The sequence below is a fragment of the Falco punctatus genome (assembly GCF_963210335.1).
Source record: "Falco punctatus genome assembly, chromosome: 8".
In the NCBI taxonomy this organism is placed as follows: Eukaryota; Metazoa; Chordata; class Aves; order Falconiformes; family Falconidae; genus Falco; species Falco punctatus.
This window is the reverse complement of record NC_137588.1, coordinates 46685792-46712146: the sequence shown is the minus strand read 5'-3', so window position 1 is coordinate 46712146 and position 26355 is coordinate 46685792. Positions and strand designations below refer to the sequence as shown.

Here is a 26355-nt window from a genome sequence, read left to right as displayed (position 1 = left end):
GTGTTTAAGAAGAAAACAAAACAAGAGTTTGGAAAGGACTTGCATTGTTTATTTATTAAGTCTGAATTGGGAACTAATTTTGTTTCCCCTGCTTTTATATTCCATTCTGCAGCTTTGGCGTGGTTAAGGGATTTGTGTGACTATCTCCAAAAGATCAGAATCACATAAAATTTAGGAACAAGTTTGTTCTTGTTTATTTACCAGTTCAATTCACCATCCCTAATTTTTTAGCACTTGCTGAGATATGACTATATCCAAAATTATAAATCTGGACATTTCAGAAATATGTCTGAAAGAGAACCCTGACTCACACTTACTTCCAGGCAGTTTTGCTGACATACGGATTCAGAGACCTGATCAGGTTTCAAACTTTTTCAGTTCTTTTTCTAAGATCGGCATACATGCCAGACGTTTTGTGATTCACTCATCACTAATAAACAATCATTTTACTATTGCAAAACCTCATTCGACTGCTATTTCCAATACGTATCAGAAATGCTGCTTTAATAAACTCAATTCAAGCGTTTCGTCTGAATTCACAGGAGTTACCCCAGGGGTGATTTTGGATCAATGTATTTAATTTGTTTTGTGGGACGGCGGAACATTCCTTCCTCATATATGCGGTTTATTTGTGTCTATGCATTTTGCAAAGGAGAATATAAGTCATTTAAGGAGTCAGCTTAGGAAATGTAAGGAACCACTTTAAGAAATTAGGGAGATGGATTATTTGGAAGGGTTCCTTTAAGCCCCAACACAAGCTATTTTGTTGAAAACTTTATGAAGAACTAGCTCATGCAACATCTCAACGTATTCCCAGAAATTCCAGAAATGTTTAATCGGATATTTAGAATTTCCAGTATTAACCAGAAGTGCTGCCAGTGGAAAGTTGGACTTCTAGCATTAGACTTTTGTCTTATTAAGGCAGGTTTGTTTGTTGGTAAAAGGTGTTACTTCCCGGAATTTTATTATGGAAGGGATGGAAAAGTAATGGCTCATGGTAGTTGTGGATTTTATAGATAGCCAGAGTTATAAGCAAATCCCAAGACGTACAGTTTGTTTTTACTTAACAACAGAAAAGTGCAGAGATAAGGTTCTAAAAGGAACTCGAGGGATTCCCATTGAGCCTGGACATTACTGACACAGGCCTCTCCAAATGTCTTTTGAAAATTCCAGTTTAAAACTCAGTATTCAAAATGCCTTCCGTGAAGCAACTGGGTCTAGTCTGATAAACTTGCGAAGAGCTATAAAGGACTGAATGCTTTCAACTGCCTTTTTTCATTTGGGAGTGAAGCAAGGTCAACCCTTCCCAAGAGCTGCTTAACCACTGGCAGGATTAGGTGTTTGGACAAGAAATGGCTTTGCAATTCAGGTCTCGCCTGGAGAGGAGAAGGGGAAAGAACCTAGGTGAAATCTTCACTCCATTGACATTAATCAGTAACCTCCTGTGCCTTCAACAGGACCAAGGTTTAGTGCAAATATCTGCATATTTCATAACCTCAGAAACTGCCTGAGCTCCTTTCATGCAGTTGACACAGATTCAAGGTTGAAGTTTTCTTACTTAGCTGGGTGGGTTCACTCCTTCCCACTCAGTCAGTTCTTTGGGTCACCACATATTCCAGGCAAATTGAGGGAAAAGTCTTTCTGGATACTTCTAAGAATCCCAGCATCTTTTTAAGCAAAACTGAATTATTCTGGCAATGCAGCTTTCTGTATGTATGTTCAGAAATGGCTCAGAGCAATAAATGAAACACAAATATAGGACAGGCAGGCAGTTATTACCCATAAATACAAACAATGTATCTGATCTCTCTCTTTCCTATCTGTACTGTAATCAGCTGGTATTATAGCTTTGCTATGAAGTTTTACCGAGATATAAAATAGGTACTGAGGGATGTAACACAAGGACAAAAGGATGCTGGAAACCAAAAAGGCACAAGCAGACAAACAGACCCCTTTGGAAATGTAATCACTATCATCACACACATTTTTTATATCGTGCTTTTCATGTGATGATCCCTGAGGGCATTAGATCCCCTCGTGGTACAAATCAACACAGCTTCATGGAATTCACACCGACTCAGCTCAGAGACCTGACCCATGTCATTTTCCTCTGCTCTACCAGTCCCCAGTTTTGGCTCTGTCCTACCTCCAGAAACAGAAGTATCCAAGACTGTCACCACAGCTGAAAACATTTCTCTAGCTGAACATCTGCCCAAAGCCCTGGCATGGCCATGTCCATCAACAGGGCAGAGCAGGGGGTGGCTGTGACTCCCCCCTGGAGACTGTCCCAGATGCAGTGTCAGCCCCCACCAGCAGCCGCGAGCACGTGCCCGTGACAGCCAACCCTGCCCTGCCCTGCCCAGTGACTGCAGCTACAGCTCCGAAAGAGCAAAAGCAGGCAGGGACAAGTGCTTTTTAGATATTCACAAACATTCCCAGGCTACCCCTGGTTAGCAGGAATACTTTCAGGCAACAAAACCCAGGCCAGCGCTTCCCAGGAGGCAAGGTGTGAAGGTACTCAGTACCTGTCCCACACGTTGGGGTGTACAACCAGCCCATGATGAGCTGAGAGTATCATCCCCGGAGTTTTCCAGAAAACAGTGAGCTCCCTGCACAGCGCTGCGAGCTTGCCTCAGACAGACAGCATGAAAATGGAGAGCCTAAATTAAAGTCTCTGGTCACTGGGAGAGATTGTGATTGTATAGCAGCTAATTAACAAGAATTTTGATGTGTCCTGCCTGCAACCCATGCTGTCATGAGACATGAAGCAAAAGATACTTCTTGAAGGCCAACCCAGAACTACATTCCCACTCACCTCACGCTACTTTCCCTCCCCATCTGGGCTGCCGGTCCTGGAGCCCTTGGAAATCAGGAGATCCTACCAAAACTAGTTCAAATAGATTACTCAAGTAGTTTCCACAGAAGGTAATGAGGAAATTAGGAGGCAACCTGTTATCTTTTCACTAAAGTGTCCTTTACCTGCTATATTATAGGCTATGAACATCTCAGCTGAGATTTCTTTAAGTATTAATCTAACCTTTTGTAAACAAAGTTTATCTGGTGTGAACCATCAGCCAACCAAAGTTCACACCATTGAACACAGAGACCAACAGCCCCACAACCAGAACAGCAAGACAGATTATTCAGATAAAGGACAAAAAAGCATCACAAAATGTTTCTGTGTTTTGCTAACTAAAGCTTCCATTGCTGATGGCTGAGAATCTCATTAAGGCTTAGATAGGGAGCAGTTGGCTTACAATACCTGCAAATTATTCTTTGATAAAGCAGTATGGTTTAGACCTTCTGATGCCCCCTTGTTAGCAATTATTTTTTCCCATTTTTACTCCACCTATTACTATCCATAGTCCATTTATTCAGAAAGGCACCTATCACTCGGTGCTTGTCTGGAAAGACTGTGCAGGAAGGTACAGAGCTGTTTTGCTGATTTCTCTCTCAGCTGAACCCTTAGGTGTCCAGGGTCCCATATTATGGACATGAAAAGCTGTGTGAAAAAGGCTTGAGAGACAGGGACAGGATGCTTGCTTGATATCTGGAGGGGCAATTTTCTCTTCTGTCTTTGTTATGAAAAGAGGAATGTTTGGACTATATATAATAAAGCATAACTGAAAAAGATCTGGCCTCTTGAATGCCACCGTGGCTGCTTATCTGGGCAAGAGCCCTGGGACAGACTTTTAGTTTGCACAAAATCCTCGCCTACGTGCCCTTCACTTTTGGCCACCAGATCGAAGCAAACAGCTCTGCAGTGTGGAGCCACAGTGACAAACATGCATCACAAGGTAACATATGGCACTGAAGCAGAGAAGTCTCTCACTCCCTGGAGATGAAAGATCTGCAGAAGAACATGGGCATATATGTAGAAATTAAGACTTCTTTTTTTAAAAATAGTTTAGTTGAAAGTAGGGGAAAAATATTCTCGTGGTAACCTGTTCATAGGCACTGGCTAATTTAGCATTAAATCACATACTCTCCCTTGGCACTGGTGCAGAGGAAGGTATTTCCTGAACAGTTCGTTTCAAGTTTCGTTCATAGGTACCGTCTAAAATTAGATCCACCACTTTCATTCAGGTCCAAAGCGTTTGCCTAGTGTAACATTTTTTAGAAACTGAAACTCAGTTAAATCTGCTCTATCATCTGCACTATTCCCATGAGCTGGCTGAGGGCTGCAAGTCCCACCAAGCGAAGCACGAGGGCTAGGCTGGCAGCAGAGGCTCGTAAACCTGTGGCTAAATGCAAAGTACCTGTTTTTATGGATGATTGCAAACTCCGAAAAGAAACAAACACTTCCTTTGCCTCTGGACAAAGCACATCCTGTGCCACAGAGACAAACAAATAAATGTTTAGTGGCCAAAGTCTTGCCTGGGTGCCAGGCTCTGACGGTGGCACGCTGAAACATGGCCAGAGGATGCTCTTGCCTTCACAACATGGAGCTGTGAGCTTCAGGAAGCACTGAATTTACATGTCCCCAAACGTCTTGCTGCGGATTATCTGGTTTGCCAGTTGAAGCAAACAGCAAAATCCCTTAGAGGGAAGGGCCTCACCAACGAACTGCACAGCAGCTTGTTTTTATTTTGATCCCAGCTCATTAACTTAATTCACGGCCTTCAAGCTTGCAGGTGATTTTTCTTTCAGAGTCTATCACATGGGTGTGAGTGGCAACGTCCTCTGGACACGTTCCTCTTCCCGCAGTAAGGCAGGCTGGTATGGGTAAGCCCGGTAGCTGTGGGTGGCCTCGTGTGAACCGGAGAGCTCAGTGCAGTTCTGGATGTGGATTTCCTCATGCCAGGCAGTGTCTTCCTGCCTGCCACACCATGGAAAGGAAGAGCTAAAACCTGGGTCCTTCAAAGCTATGTTGGTGCCCCCAGAGAGCTAAGCCCCCAAGCCCCTTTAATGCTGGGGCTTTAAAGGCTCCTGCTGTTATCACCCTAGCGTGAACGTGGGTCAGTGAAACCCAGCCACCGAAGGCAGGTGATACAGAATGCCTATCGCTCAGAATCTCAGTAACATCACCAGTAATGCAAAAAGATAACACCAAGGTGTTTCAACCCCCTGCCCAGGAGAGCTGTGCCCTGACACACGCAGCCAAAGCTCACTGAGGGAGAAACATGCTCCAAGGTCCAGACACCACTAAAGACCCTGACGGCCGCCGGGAGCACAAGGCACAAACTGCTGGCAAGAGAACAGCAAACAGATGTTTTTTGGCAAAATCCAAGAAAGCGAGCAAGCTGCCTATTTTTAGCACTTGTTAATTGTTTTAAAATCCATCTGGCAACAGCTGCTGAATAATTTAGCATTTTGACCCATATGTCTGAAGCAATAAGTAACATAATCCCTTGCAATGGCCGACTCCGAGAGGTATGGTGGTGGGAAGCACAAGCGTTTCAGCTAGTACGCCACAGCCTCCCCGAGCTCCCTGCAGGGTGGAGACCGCACAGAGGAAAGGTCCCCCTGAGCACCCAGGGCTGGATTCCCCTCACCTGACTCCTGTCACCTAAAAGTGAGGCAAGTAGTCAAGCCAGCTGGTGAGGCTCATCCAGAGGACGTGGAGACAGAGGTGCTTCCAGTGGAGGGTTCATGCTACCTGCTGTGAACACCTCTGAGGATGGGAGACTTGTCTGTGGATCCGCTCCCTTAACAGATAAGAGAGGGAGCCAAAATTATTAGTGCAGATCAGAAGCTTAAAAGTTTAGCTGATCAAAAGTCATTTGAGGTTTTTGACTCGAATCTTAGGTCAAAGCCCTCAATATCGGCTCCAAAGCACACCGGAATAGGATGTTCCTGGGGAAATCCCAAAGCCAGACCGGACAGAGCACACAAGGATAAGATGTAAGGCATTATTCCTGCTCATACACTCGGGATCTTCCAAACCACAGACTTGGGAAAGGTGCAGCCCGCGGTGTGGCTGGCCTCGGGAGCCTTGCCGTGCGTCACACCAGGACTCCTGCCCTGGCTTTGTGTGGGTATTCAGGCACCAATTGGACACAGTCAAGTGTCTGCTTTTGGGGGAATGTGTTTCTCTCGCATTTAACTTCAGATCTGAAAAGCATTCGCCTCCCTCCTCCCTTCCTCCTGGAGGCTCATGAATCACAGAGCCGCCAGACGAATGAGTCACCCAGCCAGTTTTTGGTCAAGCATGCCAGCCTGGGAGGCTCTTCTGTGATCAAATGTGAGCGGGGCTGGCTTTGTCGGTGACTGGCCATGTGTTGAGTCGTATAAACCTCTCCTAGGGGTCATCCCCACTCTCTTTGTGAGTTGTCTCCGTCAGGTTGTAATTGCTCTTTTGTCAGCAAAACTTGTGAACGTATTAAGGGAAGGAGGCAGGGGAGAGGGTGGGGGGTTTCTTAGGAAGGAGGGCTTTAGTGGGCTTCCCAGGACGGTGGTGGCAGCCAGAGGAATTGTTCTCCAAGGTCTCAGTTCATTGAGCTTGAACTTCCAAGCAAACCCAGCCCATCCCTCATGCCTGTGAACCGACGCAGAGGACTCGGCTCACGGAGCCTGTGAGGGTCCCCCCCAGCCCTATCAAAGGCTTCCCCTGGCCTCCAGCATCTCCCAGGCGAGTGGCATGCACTGCGGGTGCCCCCAGCCCAACACTGAAAACTGAAATCAGAGGCTCTGCAGTGGTGATGAATCTTTGGGACTGGTACAGACCATATATATTTTAATAACTGAAAATACGGTATGCTAAGAAACAGTTGCCTCAGTTTATTCCTGAGCAGGAAACTTGAAATCTGCCACTGGTCTGTCAAAATCTTTTTTTTTTTCTTCTTCTTTTTTTTTTTTTCAGAAAAAGAGAGAATAACTGAGGTTCTAGTCCTCCCATGTTAAATGCATAGTGGGGTCCTTTTCAGGCATTCCAAGTAAGTTTGATCTCCCTAGGAATCATCTATTTCATTATTACTAAATTAGGCATGGATGGCGCTCCCCTGGGAAGCTTTGCCCTCTCTCACACCTCCCCAACTCTTCTGGTCCAGCACCAACCGTGGCAGGCAGGTGTCCCATCTGAGCCACTCCACTTTCTTCTCTTTTTAATTTGTGTGCTCAGGTCTGTTTGTGGCGAGGCAACTGGGAAGGATGGTACCTCTTACTGCCTCATCTAGACTGCAGAAAGAATGGCATATTTAGTAGCACCTCTGTGTGAAGTGGATGAACACACAGTAGTAGTTTACTTTTTGCAAGAAAGTGATACAAAGTGGGATCAAGGAAACAGGAAGACGCAAAGGACCTTGGTCTACATTGCAGCGCAAGATCTGTGGTCTCATACTTCATGCTAAGGAGATTTGTCCAGCAGCAACAAGGACCACTGCTCTCCTAGTTTTGCAGTTCTGTGAAACACCCCAATATCCAGACAGGTTCCAGCAGGACGGAGTGGAGGTGTCTATGGTTTCATATACAGGAAACAATCAGCAGCTTTCCCAAAAAGCCGCTTGCGACTAAATTTCCAAAAGTTGCCAGCCACTCAAGCTCTATCCTTAAACAATTTTGAGATATGTGAAAATGTGGCCTCTATGACACTCGGTCCTTGACCAAAGGATCCTGTGGGATACCACGCCTCAAACAAGCGGCTTTGCAGGAAACCCAGCACAGCTCCTGCCTGGGATCTGCATTGCCTTGTCCTGTGCTTTTAGGGAAACACTAGCATGGCAGTTTTAGTATTACTTAGGTAACTTCAACCAAGTATCATTTCAAATATTAAACTAGTTTAGGGTGAAAACCAAGGAGTTTATCCTTGCAAGAGCAAAGATTGCATTCTTGGTCAAAAACTTGAAAATACCTCTGCAAAAGCAGAGATTAACTAAATAACACTGCCTCAATGGCTGCACTGAACTCTTTTCTCACTATCGCTTGGGATCTTTTAGACATCACTCAGTGACAGCAGCCAAGGGTAGGCTCAGCTCCTGACATCCTGAACGTGGCCGCTCAGCTTGTACCTCAAGACTTACTCTTCAGACATGTTTCCCTGCTCAACTTCTCCCTTGTTGACCCTCACCCCCAGTACAGAGCATTTTTGAGCTCGTTCTTGCATGTTTTGTTCAACACTGTTCCCCTTCCCTTTCCTCTTTTCACATTCATTTAACTCATGCTGCCATGCATGGGCTTCCTCTTTCCTCTTCTCTGGGGGCCACCACGAATTTTCATTTCTTAGCACATCCCTTCTAGCCTAAACCATCTTTTTCAATACAGCATTTTCAAGACTTTAAAAATCATATGTCCTAACAAACAATCCTTCTATATATGTTTTATCTAACCCACAATCTCTAATTTGCCTTTAGCCCATCCCAGAGACCACACATAATGCATTATTCATCTAGACAAGAGATCTGATACCCAGGAGTGCTTTACCTAAATCTCTTGCTCTTTGTCCCTCCTTACCACCTTTTATTAGCTTTATGGTCTTTGCCCATTACCTAGCTCTGAAGCCCTGAAATACGCTGGAATTGGTTTTCAAAATTGTTCAAATGCTGGTTATCTGTGTTCCTGCCTGCTCCAAAAATGTTGTGTAGTGACTCTGTGTTTCCCACAACCTAAGCTACTCTTCTCCTTACCACCCTTCATACCTCTTTTCTAGCTACCAGATGTACTCACTACCTCAAGGTTGAAATTAAATATATGCATAAAAATAAAATTAGTAAATATACCTCTATCTGAATATTTTACAGTCTTGGGACCGGGCTGAGCTGGTAAGTATGAGTACATTTTTCACAGGCACCCAAAAGGAAAAAATAAAACATATTCTGGCTTTCAATTATTGATTATAAATCCAGAAGCAGATTAGGCACATCAGCTGTTACACAAAAACATGGGATGATGAGTATGTTCCTACCTAGAAAGAAAAGCTGTAGCATTATCACTTTCTGCATTTGCTTCTTTTCACAGATATATTTTCTGCATCTTAACCGCTTATCTAAAATGACTAAATTGAACCTGGGAAATACTGCAGCTGTGAAATCTGATGTTCCAAGTAAGAAGTGGCAGAGTGTGTTTTCAGTAACATCTAAGTGGTGCTGGAGTCGTAAAGTAAAACCCTCCCTGACCTTCCCCGGAGCATCTGCTGAGAAGTGATTCCTTCCTGGCTGCTTGCCAGACAATCAGGAGCTCGTTATCAGTCTGTCCATGTCTCTGTCCATCAGGCTGCCCATGCTGCTATTGACACTGTGATGGTATCTTCTCTACAAGGGGAACAGCAGTAGTAGGGTGTCTCAAAAACAGTCCAGATCTTTTCCATGTTTTGTCCATAATAGAAAAAAATACTGAAAAACCTGATCATAGCTACATGTATGAACTCTGTTCGTTGTTCAGAATGAAGTAAGGATGAAGTAAAGTTGGGCTAATAACGCTGAAGTACATATCCACAAATAGTGATTTTACATGGCAAATGAAGTTGTTTAAACCTTTCTGCATTTCTTTTCAGTTAACATTCAAGCGAGTGAGTTTTACTGGCAAAAATGCATATAAAAATCTTATTTCAAAATCATACACAGGAGTATTCATGGAAAATGAATTTTAAGTTGTGTACACCAGATTCATCTTATAAGTAGTACACTCCTCTAACCAAGCCAAAGAAAGGACATCTTGTGAGTAATTTGGTCAATCACCGCGAAACAACATAGCAAAGACACTCATGAATAATCCACCTGGATTGATTCAGGAATGTATCTGCTAAATAGCTTATGGAAATCAAAAGGTACCTGCAAACATTTCATGAATGCAAAAAAGCGACCACCTTCTCTAAATAGACTACTGCTGCACGTTATTCCCTCTCTTCTGTGATTTGGTGGCATCCCCCTGTGTTACACATGTCAGAAGTTCCCTGATCACCATTCAGAGAAGTTCAAGGGCTGGTCCCTGTTTCAGGAACTTTTCTGAACACTTATGGTAACATTTTTTACCATCTACTCTGTGACAGTCAGCAAAAGTGGAAGACGGAGCAAGAGCAGAATCACTGAATGCTTTCCTGAGCAAAAATCTAAACTCTGTGTCTTAGAAATGAAAATAAGCAAATGAGGGGTTTTTTTGTTTGTTATTTTCTTTTTTAAAAAATGGCTTCTGCTAATAGGTCTCACCAGCAACCAGCCTCTGCTGTCTCCAGGGATTTTAGCTTCTTGTGTGAAGTGAGGATCCATGTGAGATTATTTTCTCTGTAAGGTGAGACTGCATAAGCTGCCATATTTAAAAGAAACAAAAGGAAGGTATATTTGACTGTTTGTCTGCAAATGTAATTAAACTTTGGACCTTTCAGAGAGTTGTATGGAGGCCAAAAATTATAAACAGATTCAGAAAGGACTTAGTAACATAGTTCCTAAGGATTAAGGCTTTGGGCACTACTAGCCATATAAAGTATGGCTAACACTTCTAAGTCAACCTCTTGAATTAAAAGAAATGCCTTAAGCGCCTTGCATGGTCACATAAAAGATTTCCCATTCCTTAAACCTTGGATCTCAACCTCTGTAACACTGGGAGAATGGTCAAGCCTGGAGTCCTGGCATACATATCATGCCATTGATTATTTCTGCCTATGGCTGCTTAACATCCACTGACAATTATTCTCCCCCTCATCCACTCATGCAAAATAAACCTTTAAAATGCAAAGGCTAGCTATCACCCGAACCACAGACAAGCTCAGAGACCTATGAGGACTATCAGTAAGTTGCTTTTCATTCTCAGAAGGAAACACAAAGTGCCCTCAAAGCCTCATAATATTTGCTAATGCCTCTGCTGGGTACCTGACATCTGCACTCCTTCAACCACTTCAAAGGTACAGTATAGGAAATGATTCACATATGCATCATGGAGTTGCATTTGTGTACATTTACACAGAAGTTTAGAGTTAAATGATTGAGCAGGGTCACAGACAGGAGCAAAATTACCAGTGAGCTTTCTCTTGCTTCTTAGCAGGGATGATGACAGTGGTTAGCAGAGCTTAATGAGGCTATGTACACGTTGAACACATGCAAAGTTGCTGTTAATGCTAGAAAAATCGCTTCATTTGTAATGTACGCTAATGAGCACTAAGGTGGTGGATGGAAACTCAAGGTGCTTGAGATCCAGAAGTGAGCCTGGGATCACAGCAAGTCTGCGTAAACAGAGGCATGGTCTGGGAAATACAATTGCAGGACAAGATAGGAATACCAAGCCAGAACTGTTTCACCACCCCCTTACATTACAATCATGTGCAAAGTATGTGAAGAGGTTAAGAAAAAAATGTTGCAATGAACTGGTTTACTTAAAGAACTGTTCTGTGCAGAACGTGACATAAATTGCTCACCAGTGCAATGAGGCAGTGCTGTGTCTCCACACAACTTCGCTTTGCTTGTCTTGTCCTTTCTCTCTGCGCTACAGAGGCCACCTTAGGAGTTTCCTAGAAGATCCTGGATTTACACTAGTTATCTTCTCAAGTCTTTGGCTGCAGCTTGTCACGACCATCCCAGAAAAGTTCATGTTAATCAGTTTCTGTCAATGTTACTAAAACAACACTGCTAGATTTTCACCTTGAACTATGTCCCCTAAGCTTGCTTTTCTACAAAGAAGCATCTTTCTCTCTTTTTTTTTTTTTTTTCCCTCTCCATTTACTGTAAAACTCCAGGTGAAAGAAGGTTTGACAGCTCTGAGATTAAAAGTTTATAAAGACAGAGCTCTGCACACAAGCCAAATAAAACTTGCTTTTAAGTAAGAAATACTACCTACACCAGGGAAACTTCTTTAGTGGTGCCTGCCTCCTGCCTAGTGATTAACTGCTTTTTTTCAATGTAAGTGGTTGCTTTATCATCATTTACACACACAAAACCATGGCAACAATGAAATACTATAGCTGTATTAATGTATTAATATGAACGTCTGCCTGCTTTACATTGACCTTATGCTTGGGAAAAGGAAATAATCAGAGCTTCAACCAAAAGTAAAAGAAAATCATACTTAAGAGTGCCTAACAGCATCTCTAGCTTGAAACATCTTTCAGCTTTTATTTAGAGAAAGGTAAGGATGCTCATGGGCACGGGCTGTACATTCCTCATACCTTCCTTCTGACAAAAATCACAGAAATGTCAATAAAACAAAATCACAGGGATGAGCAAAGATTTTTCCAAGGACCTCTGCAATTCAACCTTTTTAAACATCCTTTTGTAGGCTGAAAATTGGCAGCAAACATTTCAACTTCTGATTAATGATCCATACAGCTATGAGCAGGGAAGGCTGCAAGTGCCAAACATCAGCTCAGCTTATGACCCAAAATGTTAGGCACTCTCAAAAAAAATCTCCCTTGTCCCATCTACAGGCAACAATTCAAAAGATGTGCAGCATGTGCAGCTTCTATTGATTGCAAGACTAAGCCCCAACTCTGTGTGTGTGTGTGGTCTTTCTTGGTTTTATCCATATCAGCTGGCACTTGTAGTTGGACAAATTAGTTTGTTTCATTTTCCGTTTGTAGCTCACTCTCCACAGCTCGTGCAGACGACTGTTGTCTTCTGTGCTCCTGGGAGGAATACTTAGGACAAGGCAGCACCAGCCATATTCTCAAATATACAAATATAAAATTTAAAACCAATTATCTCTTCATATTATAATGGGAAAATAATGAAGGGGAAAAAAACAAGTCACTGGTGAATGTCAAGTGCATCAAATATCTTTTTTTTTATTTTACTACTGAGCTCAGAGTTGGCAAAGTATCTCAGTAGGTTTGGACATGAAAGTAAAGCAGGATGTTCTGGGGGAAGATGATACAGAAAATATTTAGCAATTGTCAACTGACTACCTTATTGCAACTGTTAACTGATGGACTGAAATGGTGAACTGAGAGGAGATACAGATATATTGTTATGAAATAAAAGCACTATTGCTCACTGTGAGCTGAATCTCTTTAGGAGGTAACAGAAGCACGTCTAGAATATTTTCATAGATATTTAGATCGTATTCAAGATCCTGACTGCTTATCCAGCACTAGATTCACTTTTTTGTTTACTCATCGAATCAACCAGTTGAAAACAACACTAAGTAATTTTTGCTGGCGTACATTTTCTTCCTCCTGTGACCAAAAATTTAACTGCATCCAGACTGTGTTCAAAAGTACTCATGACACAAACTTCACCATCCAACAGATGATCATGAATGTCAGCGAATCAATTTTCAAATCCTTGGTCTTTACCTTTCCCCTAAGTCTTCATCTGACTATGGGACTTTGATAAACCCAACCTTCATACAGCTGCCTAGCAGAATTCCATAAAAAGAATGCCCAAAACGTGTCTTCCTTTTCTGTTGCTTTTCTAGTTTATTTTTGAGAGTGGAAAAAAAGAAGATGGATCATTTTTATTAGAAACTTAGCATTAAATAATCTTCCAGTCAATAAACAAAGGGTAAAATCCTGGCTTCAGGGGAATTATGCCTTTGAATGTGATCAGATCAGTTGGTTTTTTCCTTAGTCTTTATAATCTCCCTTCACAGTGTGCGTAAGCTTAAGAACAGAGAAGATCTGACTGTCTGTTTGTGAAGAATTGTTCAAATGTACATAATTTACTTGCTAAGTTAGTTTTGTTAAACAATTTTTGTTGCCCTCTGAGTTAGTTTATTCCCAACTAAGATGTGAAGACACAAGAAAAAGCTTTTCACATAAGAATGCATTCGCTGCTTGATAGCAGTCTCCTGTATGTATATAAATAATTTGCATGAGGAGTTTTTACTCTCTTGGTAGTATTTCCAGGTACTTTTTCTTCTGATATTTCAATGCCAGAAACTAGAGCAAATTTATGCACTTAAGTCAGAGATTAATCACAGAAGTCAGGATTTAAAATGCTCGAACCCTTTCTTGCAACTTCCACAAATCGTCTCTTAGTTCTTTCAGAGCACTTGTAACTTGAATTGTATGGCTGATTTCAAAGGTATACTACCTAGCAAGGAAGTACAGTAGAAAAACATGATACCCAGAAAACAGGCAACAATTTATAGGGGAGCTACTTGACCTTATGCTTCATGGGGTTAATAATGTGCAAGCAACTAAACGGATGCAATTTGCAAATCAGGTGCTTATCATTGATAAATCTTGGAGACTCAGCTATTACTTTGGTGTTGCTGATTTCCCATCTTCCTCTTCTTCGGTGGACTTGCATCACCTGTCCAATCTCATATTTCTACATCTATCTCTCTCCTCCACCCTGCCATGTATTTTGCTGGGTATTTTCCAAAAGCTCACTGCATCTTTTTCAACCACTCTTCTCTCCTTTCAGTAACTTACCCAATGGCTGTAAATTGTTACCTTCCCTCATAACACAAGCTGGTTTCTCCACTGCCTTTAGATCCTTTCCTTACTGTTTCTGTCACCCACTCACATCTTCAGCAACTTTTCTATGCGTAAATCCATTCTCTCTTCTCTGGTATGACTCCATCAAGTGGCCATCACTGCGCTCTCCTCTCGGACACGTGGCATGACTCCACTGCTAAAGGGAACCCTCTTCCTACCAGCATGTGCTGCCCACTGGATGTTGGAGCCTCTGTCCAAAGAACTCATGCAGCGTCCTTCCAGTGAACACTGTGCCAAAGCAACTAATTACGTAAATGAGAAGATAGCAAGATTGACCTTCACCATGAGGTTGTTCAGGTGGGATTCAGGGCTGGGCTGTTTCTAATTGCCGCAATCAGTCACTTGAACTCATGTAGAACTGATTAAGTGAAATCAATCGAAGACCTAGCATGTGCCTCCTTGTAAAAGCACTGGAAGCTGTAGCAGAAGTATTACAACTCTATGTGTAATTTGGAGCTTGTGTGTCCCATCCTCCTACCTTCTATGCAGATAACGCATCAGATGAAATAGGATGAATTACTCAAAACTGACATTGCAGACAAAACAACATCCATATCAGTCTTGCATCGTAAAATAAATGTATCTCAATATTCCTGTTCTTGTCAATAAAAAATAAAAACGATATTTTAACATGTTTTATGGAATGATTAATTACAAAGAGCTTTTTTTCCTCCACATTAAATTCTTCTGGTTTGCTCAAGTACCAGGTTTTGGTGACAGTAATTGCATAGCAGTAGGTATTCAGAAATATTTGCATTCTAACTGTACTAAAAAGCTAAAATACCTACTGTCATCGTCATCCCCCCCCCAACCCTACAGTAAATTACAGAAAATTTGTATGTTGGAAAACACATCCTTCAACAATTAGCACATTTAGCACTCTTGTAAGACAGAGTATGGGGTTAGGCTGACCGCCACCTTTCTGTACTTTTACAGCTTTCACTGTTCCAGTCTTCTTAGTCCCAATTGCCACCCAAAATTTCAAACCTTGGGTTTTCACCAAACCTGAGCTAAATCAACAGAAAGACACTTACTGACACCTACAAACTCTCAAATGTTATGTTCCTAAGGAGTCTTGTTCTTTCAAAGTAGATCATTGAGAAACTGCCCTGAAATACTGGTAAAGGAAATAAACTGTAAATAGTGTCATCCACCCATGACATTGCACTGGTGAAGCTGCATTACAAACATTACACTCAGAGTTTAAAATAAGAGACTCCTTGAACGGTTGTCAAGGGTTGAAATAGGAAGTGTTGTGGTTTTGTTTTTTCTATTATTAGCTGTCACGAAAAAAAATAAGAGACTGGAAGAAAAAAACTGTAGACAATAAGAAGAGCCATCCTGGTTCAAGTCTGGGAGGCAGCCCAGCCAACAGCAGCTACAGATAGGAAAGTATAAAAAAGGGGGGGCATGTAGAATGAGCTTTTCCTAGTGTACAACCCTGTATCAATGCCTGATACCGAAACAAAATATATATAAGACATTTGATAATTTAAGAAACTGTTCAACAACCTCTTATCCTTTCACGCAAATTGCCCCAAGTTGGTTCCAAGGTCAGTGAAAATGGGATGATTTGCTGCTGATGTGCCAGCCATGCAATCAGATGGCATCTTACAATGTACCCAGTTTGGGGAAGTTTTTACTTTTTCTGGTTTGTGTTAGAGCTTCCCTGGCTGCATTCTGAGACTGTTGAAAAATGTCTGCCTTCTCCCTGTTTCATGCTAAACACACTCCCTGGTTCCACAATTAAAAAAAAAAAAAAAAAACAATCAACAAATAACCCCCAACTAAATCTAGTGGCAACCGCCACTTCACTATAAAATAGCTATGGATGTAGGTAAGTTTTTATGTTTATTTTTGCTCTCTTCTCACACACCACAAACCCACCCACCCAAATGTTAAAGTACATGGAAGGTGCTGGGCTATAAATTCTGGAGCTTTGGCTATGCAGGTAAAGCATACATATCTGGTTTCACTTAAAACTTCCCTCACTCGGAAAACAAGTGAGAGAAAACTACTAGGTGAAACATTACTTCTGATGAAATGACAATCACTGCAAAGCCTGGGGTGGTCCTGGGGTGTTGATGAGAGCTCACCAGCTCAGCTGGCAGAAGGCATCCCTCTGCATAGCATCTACCAGACAGCCACAGCCCAGCAGCTCCTATGGGAACAGACGGACCATTCCCACTTGCCTGTTTTCTCTGTGGCAGTTACATCACCAGCCTCACGACCCAGGAGTCGGACATGTGGCTGTACCTAGTCTCTTCAGTTCTGCCAGCAGTCACAGACATTGAGTGCCCTGCAGAAGGTGATTTAACCCACATGCTCCAAGACAGGCTGAATTACCTCCTGGAGGTGCCAGCTCTAGAGGGAAACCAAACAACTAGTTCAGACTAGTTCCTAACTTTCAGATTTCTAAAGTGAGGGGAGGTGAATCCCACCCTTTTTATCTTTCTGCACTGAAAACTGGAAAGGGATACAAACAAAACATGCTCTGGGAGGGAGGCGTGTGAGTGAAGAGCTGGCTGGGACGGCACACCACCTGGGTTTTGTTTCTGGCTCTGCCACAGCCTCCTTTCAACAAGCTGCACTCTCATGGTGCCTAAACTTTATGTAAATGGAGTAAAGAGAATTGTCCTGTCTGTTTGGATTATAAGGTCTTCACTGCTAAGGGTATGCACACCACCTTGCACGTCCTGAGTCTTACTTTAAGACAAACACACTTAAGAAAACAATTTCATGACTGTGGGAATCAGAAGGATAGAACAGATAAGGAACAAAAGACGCTTAATGAAAAATGGCTACGCCTTGTCCTAAACCAGCAGTTCACGAACAGCTGGCAAAAGGAAAAGAAACACAGCCTGTCACCGTCCCACTGTTCACCCATGTAGGCTCTGTACGCAGCTCAACATTTGCTACCTGCAGGGTAACCCGCACCCAGTTCTTTCAAGTCCACAATTTCATTTGTAGCTAATAATCTGGTTTTCATTAAGATCTTGGTTGTCTTGGGCTTCTCAGTTTCGGATAAGAAATTATGAGTGAAAACTAAGTCAGGACAGTAAGTGTGAGAGGAGTATGAATAAGACACCTGACACTGGAAGAACTGGGACAACCAGCTGACCGATAGACGTGCTACACAGAGCAAAGGACCATATGTCTGCGGCACATGTACTTCCACCAGGTATCTGTGATTTAAAAAGTCTTGTGAAACCAGAGACTTGTGCCTGTAAAAGCAGTTGTAACGGGCAAATGGTTTAAATTAAAGAGCGAGCCAATCCAAATTTCTCTTTGAGAAAAAGGAAAAGGATGAAACCCAGCTATCTGAGAGCAGCATTTGGGATTACTGGACTCAAAACAAAGCACTTGCAGGTGCCTGAGTGAAGGATATTATGTACTGTGCTGACTTATCATACCGCATGAATTACAGGGATGTGGCTCAGACACTTCTTGAGCCATCTCAAGTTTAACTGGGCTGGGCCCATCCCTTTTATCTCCTGAACACACTCTAGCTTGGAGTTTCATTCCTTACTAGACATGACTTACACCCTGTGGAAAAAAGGACAGATCCTGTCTGTTCCACTGGAGCTTGCTCATAACCTGAATTTTAGTCAACCGGACGCCTCCGGCCCTGCTGGGTTAGAGCCTGGTTCTGGAAACAGGTGTGGAATGGAAGGAGTATGAGTAAAAAAAGGGATTGGAAATATGGAGAGAGAGGAGGATTCAAGGCAGAAGTTCAGCCTCCATGAATCATGGAATGGAGAAAGGGAGGACACACACATTCCCTGAAAAGAAATCTGATGTGGTAGGTAACCTCAGACTTCAGTAACATAGTCATATTTGGCCATTTTCTTGGGATCAGTGTTTCCCAAACAGATTTTCCACATTCAGAAAACACAGGCCTTTTTTCAACACCAGTCAAATGGGTGGTGGTGACTGCGGTGCGACTCCTCTCAGAGACAACCAGCAGCACCAAAAGCTTTATATCTGTTATTGTCTCAACTGCTGCAGACCGAATTGTCCAGTTGATAATGATGTACACAGTTTTGCTAACTACTTGTGTTCCCAACATGGCCTGGGATCTCAAGGCCAGGCTGTCTGTTTGTTTGTTTGTTATTCTCCTCTATTGCCACGTGACCCCCTACTCATACCTTCAGCTAGGGATTCTGGTACTGCACAGATGAGAGCAGGATTTTGATTTTGGAATTTTATTGCATCTGAAGGGATAAAAGGAAAACCACCAAATGCCCACTTCTGTCAACAGCCTCACTGACAGGAAAAGCATGGCACAGAACCACAATGCACGCTGAGGAACCTCCTGTTCTCCATTGTTGTTTTGTTGACCGCAACTACACACAAACTTTTAGGGGGGCAACCCAAAGATAATGCAACTTTCCACTTTTCTACTGTACCTTTGCTACACCCACATTCATGTATAAACCACTGTACTTCCCGCATTTTACTCGTCTTCATCCCCACACTGCTACTGAATCAATGTCTGATGACCTCTTGTTACCCTCCACTGAGTCATCACCATGTTCTCTGGGCTGCTCAGAAACTGGGTGGGATATTGTTTAAGTTGGAACTAAATAACACAAACATTATGTATAGAGAAATTGGGCTACATCCATTTCTGCCTCTTTACTGGATTTTCACAGGAGTTCAACAATTAATTGTTATAGCTAGCATGAATTCTGTCCTTGGTTTCCAAGACCCAGGACTGATGGTTACATGTTCTCTCTCCATGTCCAATACACAGAGCACAAAGATTCATTACAGCCCATTGTTGGAGAACCTAACCTTCTAGCTCTCTGCTCTTCAGTAAACCAGTCAAAAAGCCAACCTGCGTGGGAGTTTGCACTGGATTCAAAATGTGGGGGCCTCAGATACTTGGAGTAACCCAGTGGGAACAAGCCAGTGCTGGCACAAAAGTCGCCAGCTAGCCTGTTACTTGATGGATTACATATTTGTTTTCTTTAGTTATTTTATTCGAGAGGAAAAACATTTCGGGTATGATTTTGTGTTAGTCAGTGATACTTACTATTCTCTTGTCTCCGATCCCTTTTTCCAGGCTGTTGCAATTTTGAAACAGTGAAGGAGAATGGTTTGTAGGTCTACCTTCACTCATAAGCTGACATCTTAGTTTGCTTCTTTCCAGGGAAAATTAAATCCAGGAACCGTATACCTGATATCTTTGAAATATTGGCTTGTTAGAGATGAGTTTCTGTTTTGATTTATCTTTAACAAACCTGGAGCTAAACCCAATGTCTTTAACACAGGTTATGTCTTTCAAAGGTGACATTTCTACTGGTGAACTGGCAGTGCTAGGACAGAGCCCGTGCTGTTGAGATGTTTGCTGGGACCCCAAAGTACCCCTGGTGTACCAAGAAGAGAGTCAGTGTGAGCAAACCCATAACAACAAGATGAGGAATTCCCTGAGTTAAAGCAACTGTGAGAATAAACTGCAGTGTGATGCTCACCTTTGCAATGGCTTTGCTTATTTATGAAAAGTTTGACTTTCAGCAAGAAGGACTTTGAAGATTTCGGTTTCAGAGACAGCAAAAAGACCTTTCAGACTGAAATCACCACTGTTGCACACGGAGAATAACGTGACTTGCATTACTCAGTTTATTTTTAGAATGAAAAGCTGCTTTCCTGGCTCCATCTTAGCAAAACCACTAAGAAATTCTGCTTTTCCCTGTGGAGTGCACCTTTCATGAAATCCTTATCATATACCTAAATATTATTGTTATTGCCATAACTTCATTAAGCCAAGATTTCACCCATCAGCTCTTCAGAAAGTACTGTCTAGGTGGGGCAATGCTCTTTTCCATAGACTGAAATATTTTAGAAGTCCCATCTTTTATCTTCTGAAGAACAAAGAAGCCAAAACTTAAGTATATAAAACTGTTAAATACTTTTGTGAATCCTTTTAAAACTTCTGTTGAGAAAGGGAGGGTGTCGGGCATGTTTAGCAATAGTAAGAAAAAACCAAATCTTTGCTTCAAAGAATAATTTTATATACTGTGACCAATTAGAATGACACAGTAATATTGGGACAGATGCCTCAAAGTCCTCGGTCCCGGCTACGGGATCTAAACGGCAACAGCCAAGCGCCGTCACTCCTGGCTGCACAACGGCAGTTTCACCTCGTAGACAGTATGTGTCTATTGAGGCTATCTGCTAGAAATTCATCACAATATTTAGACTGGATTCTAAACCAAAATTGAAATTCCCACAAAATACTGTATTACCTAGAATAACACTCCTTGTGCCAGTCAAAAATAACCATACATTATAAATATGTATTATTCAGATCACCTAGCAGTACCATTTAAAGTACAAATACAGGGGAGTTCCATTGAGTAAAAACAAGGCTATGTTCTACTTTGGGAGGATCAATCTGGAGCAAATATCCTGAGGTTTTTCTTTTTTATCTCAATGTTTTTCCACTCATTATTTCCTTCTCTTTGAATGAAAGAGAGTTGACAAATTGGCCTGCTCATATCCAAACCACACGCTGCTTGACTTCATGGCATTTGTGGTTTTAGGGGATTCATTGTTTGCAAAGAGAATATCTTTTGCCGGGAAGATCAGACTTCTGATGCAATCCCATGAAACCCACAAACCACCTCCCTGTTCAAAACTTTAGAGTTGGGGTATTTTTTCTCTTTCTGCTGAATTCTTGGCAAATGTTTCAGATCACAGGCCATGACTAGAATCCTGAAGAAATCTGAAAAATTTGTTTGGCAAAACCTCTGGAGATTGTTCTGCTTAATCTGCAGAAGGCTCATTTCAGATCCTTCACTACTGTGGAAAATGGCTTTCCTGTTAATTGATGTCCCCATCCCTCTCACCAGGGATATGTTTGTAAGGAATAAAAGTAGATGTGTGCCTGGAATATCTGAGGACTCCAAGAGTAATTCTTACCACCTGTACCAACTACGTTCCTCTTCAGATCATTTAAAAGTCAAAGAGGCACCTAATTCCCCCTCCAACATGCCAAACTGAGATTAAAATTTAACAAATTTTATATTATCCAGAAGTTCTGGTTGTAGCTGCTCAGCAATGACCGAGCTCCATCATGACGTACATGAGCTGAGACTCCAGTGACTGCAGAGGATGTCACCCTTGTTTGCCCCAGAGTCAAAGTGGTCTTTATATCAAAGTAACAAACATGTGACAACTTTAGATCCCAAAACTGAGCAGCCTACCCTACAGCACCCCTGGTCTTCAGACGGTAATTTACTTCTGAATGTAATCCTGACATAAAGAACAGAGTTTTGCTTTTAATTGGTGCCCTTAATCAGCAGCCAGCAGTGAGACAGACAAAAGCAGTGATTTTCACATCATAATCTGTGCCCTGCAGAAAAATGTGTTATTGTTCACAGACATTTTTGAGGAAAGGTTGCCGATACCAATGAGTGCAGCCATCTAGGGACATTTCTTTATGAATTTGATTATTGTCTCTGCATAAAATAGGTGGTTATATTTTGATTCCCTTTTGTTACTCTAGTACTGAAGTAGCTCATTTCTCTAGTCAGGTAGAAGAAACAAATCCAGTATTGTTTAAGAAATCGGTCACATGCACTAGATAACAAATAACAAATGCCAGAGTACACCCTTGATGAACAACTGCTAGCACGGAGTGCATTTGCATACACTCTCTTGATAAATGTCACCACAGCAGTAAAAATGAAAATCTGTTCACAAATTACTCGCTACACAGAAACCAAAATTGCTAATTTTGCATCTATAGCATTTTAAGAAATAACCTGATGCTATCCAAAACCTCACAAAGCCCCTGTTCTCTTTGCCAAAACTTTAATTTCCCAAGCCCTACCTGACATGTACTGTAATAAACAGCATCAGAGTGTGGGTTAAGTGAACACGAATAATGCCACAGAATAATGGCATGTGAGAAAAAGCTCCTTCACAGCATGGCATTGTTCCAAAACTACATATGGAAATTAATATCCTAATTAATAAGGGTTCATGAAGCACAAAATATTAAGGGCAGACAGAAATAGCTGGAGTGCTTCCATGCCATGACACACTCGGGGTACAGAGATTGGCAAAGATGTGTTAGATGTACAAAAATATCTGGAAATTTTTCCAGTCTTTCAAGTCCAATCCTCTGTGTTAGGATTATATGCAAGTGTCTCACAGCACTCAAAGCCAATTTACAAGGATGTGATAAACCAGCTACCAAATCCACTCTCTCTCCATCTCCAGCATTCTTAGACGCTGATGAAGCAGAGAAACTAAAGGGAAATAAACTGATAAACGTGCCAGAAAAAATTTTGAGGGTTTGTAATTCAGATCTAGTGAAAAAATTCTTTTTCATCCTTGTTTTCTAATTTCCACCGAGAGGTAAAACACCCAACAGATTTGAACAAAGTTGACTGTGTAACTCCCAAGCCAGACAAATACTGCCCTTCCACTGGGAGCCCAGCAAACAGGTAACTGGAGCTTTCGGTGTCTTAAGTAACTCCACTGCGGCTGGTTTGTCACCCGAAAGGAACAATGTCCATTTTTACTATGGGAGGATTTAGCCCAGACATCTCCAAAATGACAGATAAGCCAGATTGTTTGGCTTTTTGTTTTGATGTTGAATTTATCTTAGACTGAACATGGAAAATATTAGTCCTGAAATATTTTGAGAAACCTATAGTTATAATAAAGAAATTCTACGGCTGCTCCCAATAGTTAAAGAACCAGAACTATCCTTCAACAGCGGCTCTGGTATCCAGCCAATAAAAATTATATTCTAGAAGCCAAAATCATGACTAACAAGAGACTAAATTCACAAACATGTCGTATGTACAAATATTAAACCCATGGCGCAAGTCATCTTCCAAATTAAGACGTGTTTTGACCAAGCCCCCCGGGGCAGGAAGGCTTTTGAGCAGTTGCCCCCTCAGGATTTCTACCCAGCACGTCAACCACTGCAAAGGTGATGTATGACCATGGGTGGGGAAAGCAGTAATGGGAAATGAGAGGTATAACAACTGCAACCCACTGGTTTGAAAATCTCTGTGAGGGAAGAAAAGCTGTGAACAGCAAAAATACATTAGCCAACAGTAAGGCAAAGGGATCAGAACTCCAATCAGACAGCAGTCATGCAAGACCAGAACAGTATCTCAAGAGGTCAGCAAGGCAGGCAGGCATCAAAGCAGATATTTTGCCACGCTGGTGATGCCAACTCTGGGTTAGCTGGATTAGCACAACCTTCTCTCCTGCTCTGTAGGTAAATGCACCAGGCTCATGGCAGGAGTTACTGAACCTTGCTGACCCTGGTTCCCCTAACTGACCCTACCCAAGCCTTATTTTATTTATAAAACTTTCTATTTTCTTTGAAAGTTTTGCTACTTCCTAGCCAGATCCCACAACAAAAATTTTATTAAGCCTCTTTTCACACCGACTGCTTCATGCTCATTACTTATTCATCAGTCTTGATATCTCTGCAGCACGTCCTTCAACATCAGTGTCCTCACTTTCCCAGATCTGAGTGTGTCTCCTGTGAGACAACAGGAATTTGTGGTTAGCTGAGCACTTCCCTTCTCTCTCAGAGCCCTTCAGAAAAGAAGGGTGCTAACAGTTTGCTTTTCAAGAAGACTCTGGACATCTTTACAGAAGAGAAACCCACAGAGGGCCAGTGCATACGCAGAAACCACGTACAGTCCAGGAAGAGAGTGCAGCTGGAGGCTGGAAGAAGCAGCCATGTGTACACTCACCCTGTCTTGACGCTCCTCTTCAGGCCTTTCTAACAGCCAGCTTTGGAGAAGGGACCTTTGGTCTGATGTAAAATGGGCAGAAATAATATGTTCTTAGGTATCAAGGCTTCTTCCTGTGCTGCTGAAGCTCGCTTGGCTATGCACAGGCAGCTGTCGTCAACCTGCCAGCCGTGTGGTTTGATGGAGGAGGTACAGCAGCCATCAAGCCATCAATAAATGCTACCAAGAGGCTTCCAGAAGAGAGAACGGGGAGTTGTTGAGAGATACAGGGCAGGAGAGCATGGAGCTACACCAGCCCCTAGGTGCCAACCAGCGATGGTCAGCAGACAGTGCTGGTGCTGGAGCCCACCTTGCCCACAGCTGGGCGCTGGGCTGTGGCCAGGCTATCTGCACAGCTTGAGCTGACAGATCCATCCAACTGAAGCAAAGTGGTGATGATGTAAAAATAGAATGGCAAAGGAAAATAGAAAAAAACCTGTCAAATACAGCTATCCACAAAGCAAGCAGCTGCTGCAACAAAGCGTGTCAGATTATATTGCCTCTACTCCAGGACTCCGATTTTCTTTTTAAAACTGCTGGTTTTCAGAAAAGAGTTTTTAAAAGTTGACTAAGCTTACATAACATCATGCTGTAAAATGTCCTATTCACCTAAAAAAGTCTTGCAATATTATTTTACGCTGGAAGAAAATCTGCTTTAAACTTTAAACCTCTGGAAAACTTGACACATGTCATTACAATACATTGTATGCTGGATACTTGAGCTAGTGATGGGTGAGCTGCAGAAGACTGAAGCTTATCTGATGCTTTTTACTCCAGAAATAAGGCTAAAACCGTGGGACTGTCAGATTAATGAGATTTCTGGCACTTCCTGCTTCTGTGGGGGTACAGCCTTTCTTGGGACCTCTAGTCTCAGTTTTGTGAATGATGCCAAAAAATGGATCTCAGATGCAGGTTTATACCATGGTACCTTGCCAACCGACACCAAAAGCCTGGACAGATGATTTGGTCAAGCCCCCTTGCAACCCACAAGAGCAGTGCAAGGAAAATCACCTACAGAATACTTTAAACAAATCAGAGAGCTCTGACAAAATATATAGGATGCAAAAACAAAAGAAAGTGATCTTAGTATTTCCAACAACAACCTAAGCCTTAGTATCAAACTGCAAATTCTAACCATTACTTGAACAGTAAATCTTCGATCATTGCTGATACATCATGGACTTGCTACAGCACAAACTAGTATGGGCACAGGAATAAAACAAGAAGTTCTACACATTAGTACTGCTCCCGCTCAGCTGCACTTTCTCATTTGAGCTTAGCATGGCATAGAGGTCCCAGCAGAGATACACGAAAATACACTGAGGAGCTCACCCTGTGAGCCCTGGTTCAACACTTTTCAGCCAAGGGGATCTGTGTTTAAGGCTCACTGTGTCCAGCAAAAATTACTCAGTGATAATAAACCCCAATATATTTAAACAATAGAATACCACTACTGATAATACTATAGAACAATGATAATAAACATTTTGTAGAAAGTATTTAGAATCAGACCATCATAGTATTTATTGAATAAAGCTTGGCTAAAACAACTTTTAGGATGAAAGAATGTAATAAAACTTTTCCAAACCTGACTGTAAGGTCAGTCCAGTCATATTTTCCAGGCTTAAACTGAATTAAAAAGAATTAAGGAAGATGGAATACTATTTTAAACTTAAACCAGTTTCCTCAATTCCTTCCCAGTATGAATTTTGCAAAATGGTTCTTCACTTGGGAATGCAGCAAGAGGTTCACGGCATATAAATAACTGTATGTGGATGGACATGGACATTGCTATGGACGTAGCTATGGATATAGCTGAGTTTCATGCAAGCTATTACAGTGTCAAACCAAATTGAAATACTTCGATTCACTGTCCGCAGACCAATGTACAAAGACTCTTAAATAATACCTGGAACTCTGGAACTTCATCCATACAAAATGCTGTAATGTGTTCACTTTTGAAAGACATTTTCCTTCTTCTAGAGTTCAAACCTGGCCAGACCTGGGCCCAGATCAAATTTCCTGACCCACTCACCCCTAATTATTCTGATGGCTCCATAGTAAAGTAGACCGTAGCATTTTCATAAGCAAATGTGCTTAGCAGACTCTTTCATACTTCGTACTCTAAAGCTGCAAATCTTTTTTACTTCAGTGTTGAAACTCAACAGGTCCAACATTTGTGGATCAGAATTCCAGATCAATTCAGTGTATCAGGTAGAGCTCAGATATTCTACCAGCATCTGAGAGCAAAACAGGAGACAGAAACCGGGGGGGGGGGGG

General features: G+C 42.1%; 1 protein-coding gene across 6 annotated transcripts in view; it reads right to left on the bottom strand.

Annotated features, from left to right (window-relative positions):
• LOC308068795 (uncharacterized protein) overlaps window positions 1-26355 on the bottom strand; it is a 185376-nt gene that overhangs the window by 54595 nt on the left and 104426 nt on the right. For 5 of the 6 annotated variants that reach the window (XR_013930129.1, XR_013930130.1, XR_013930131.1 and 2 more), the window contains exon 1: window positions 1-26355. This exon is cut by the window's left edge. The exons of the other annotated variant lie outside the window; for it this stretch is intronic. The gene's annotated coding sequence lies outside the window, so the exon portion shown is untranslated. 6 annotated transcript variants of the gene reach the window in all.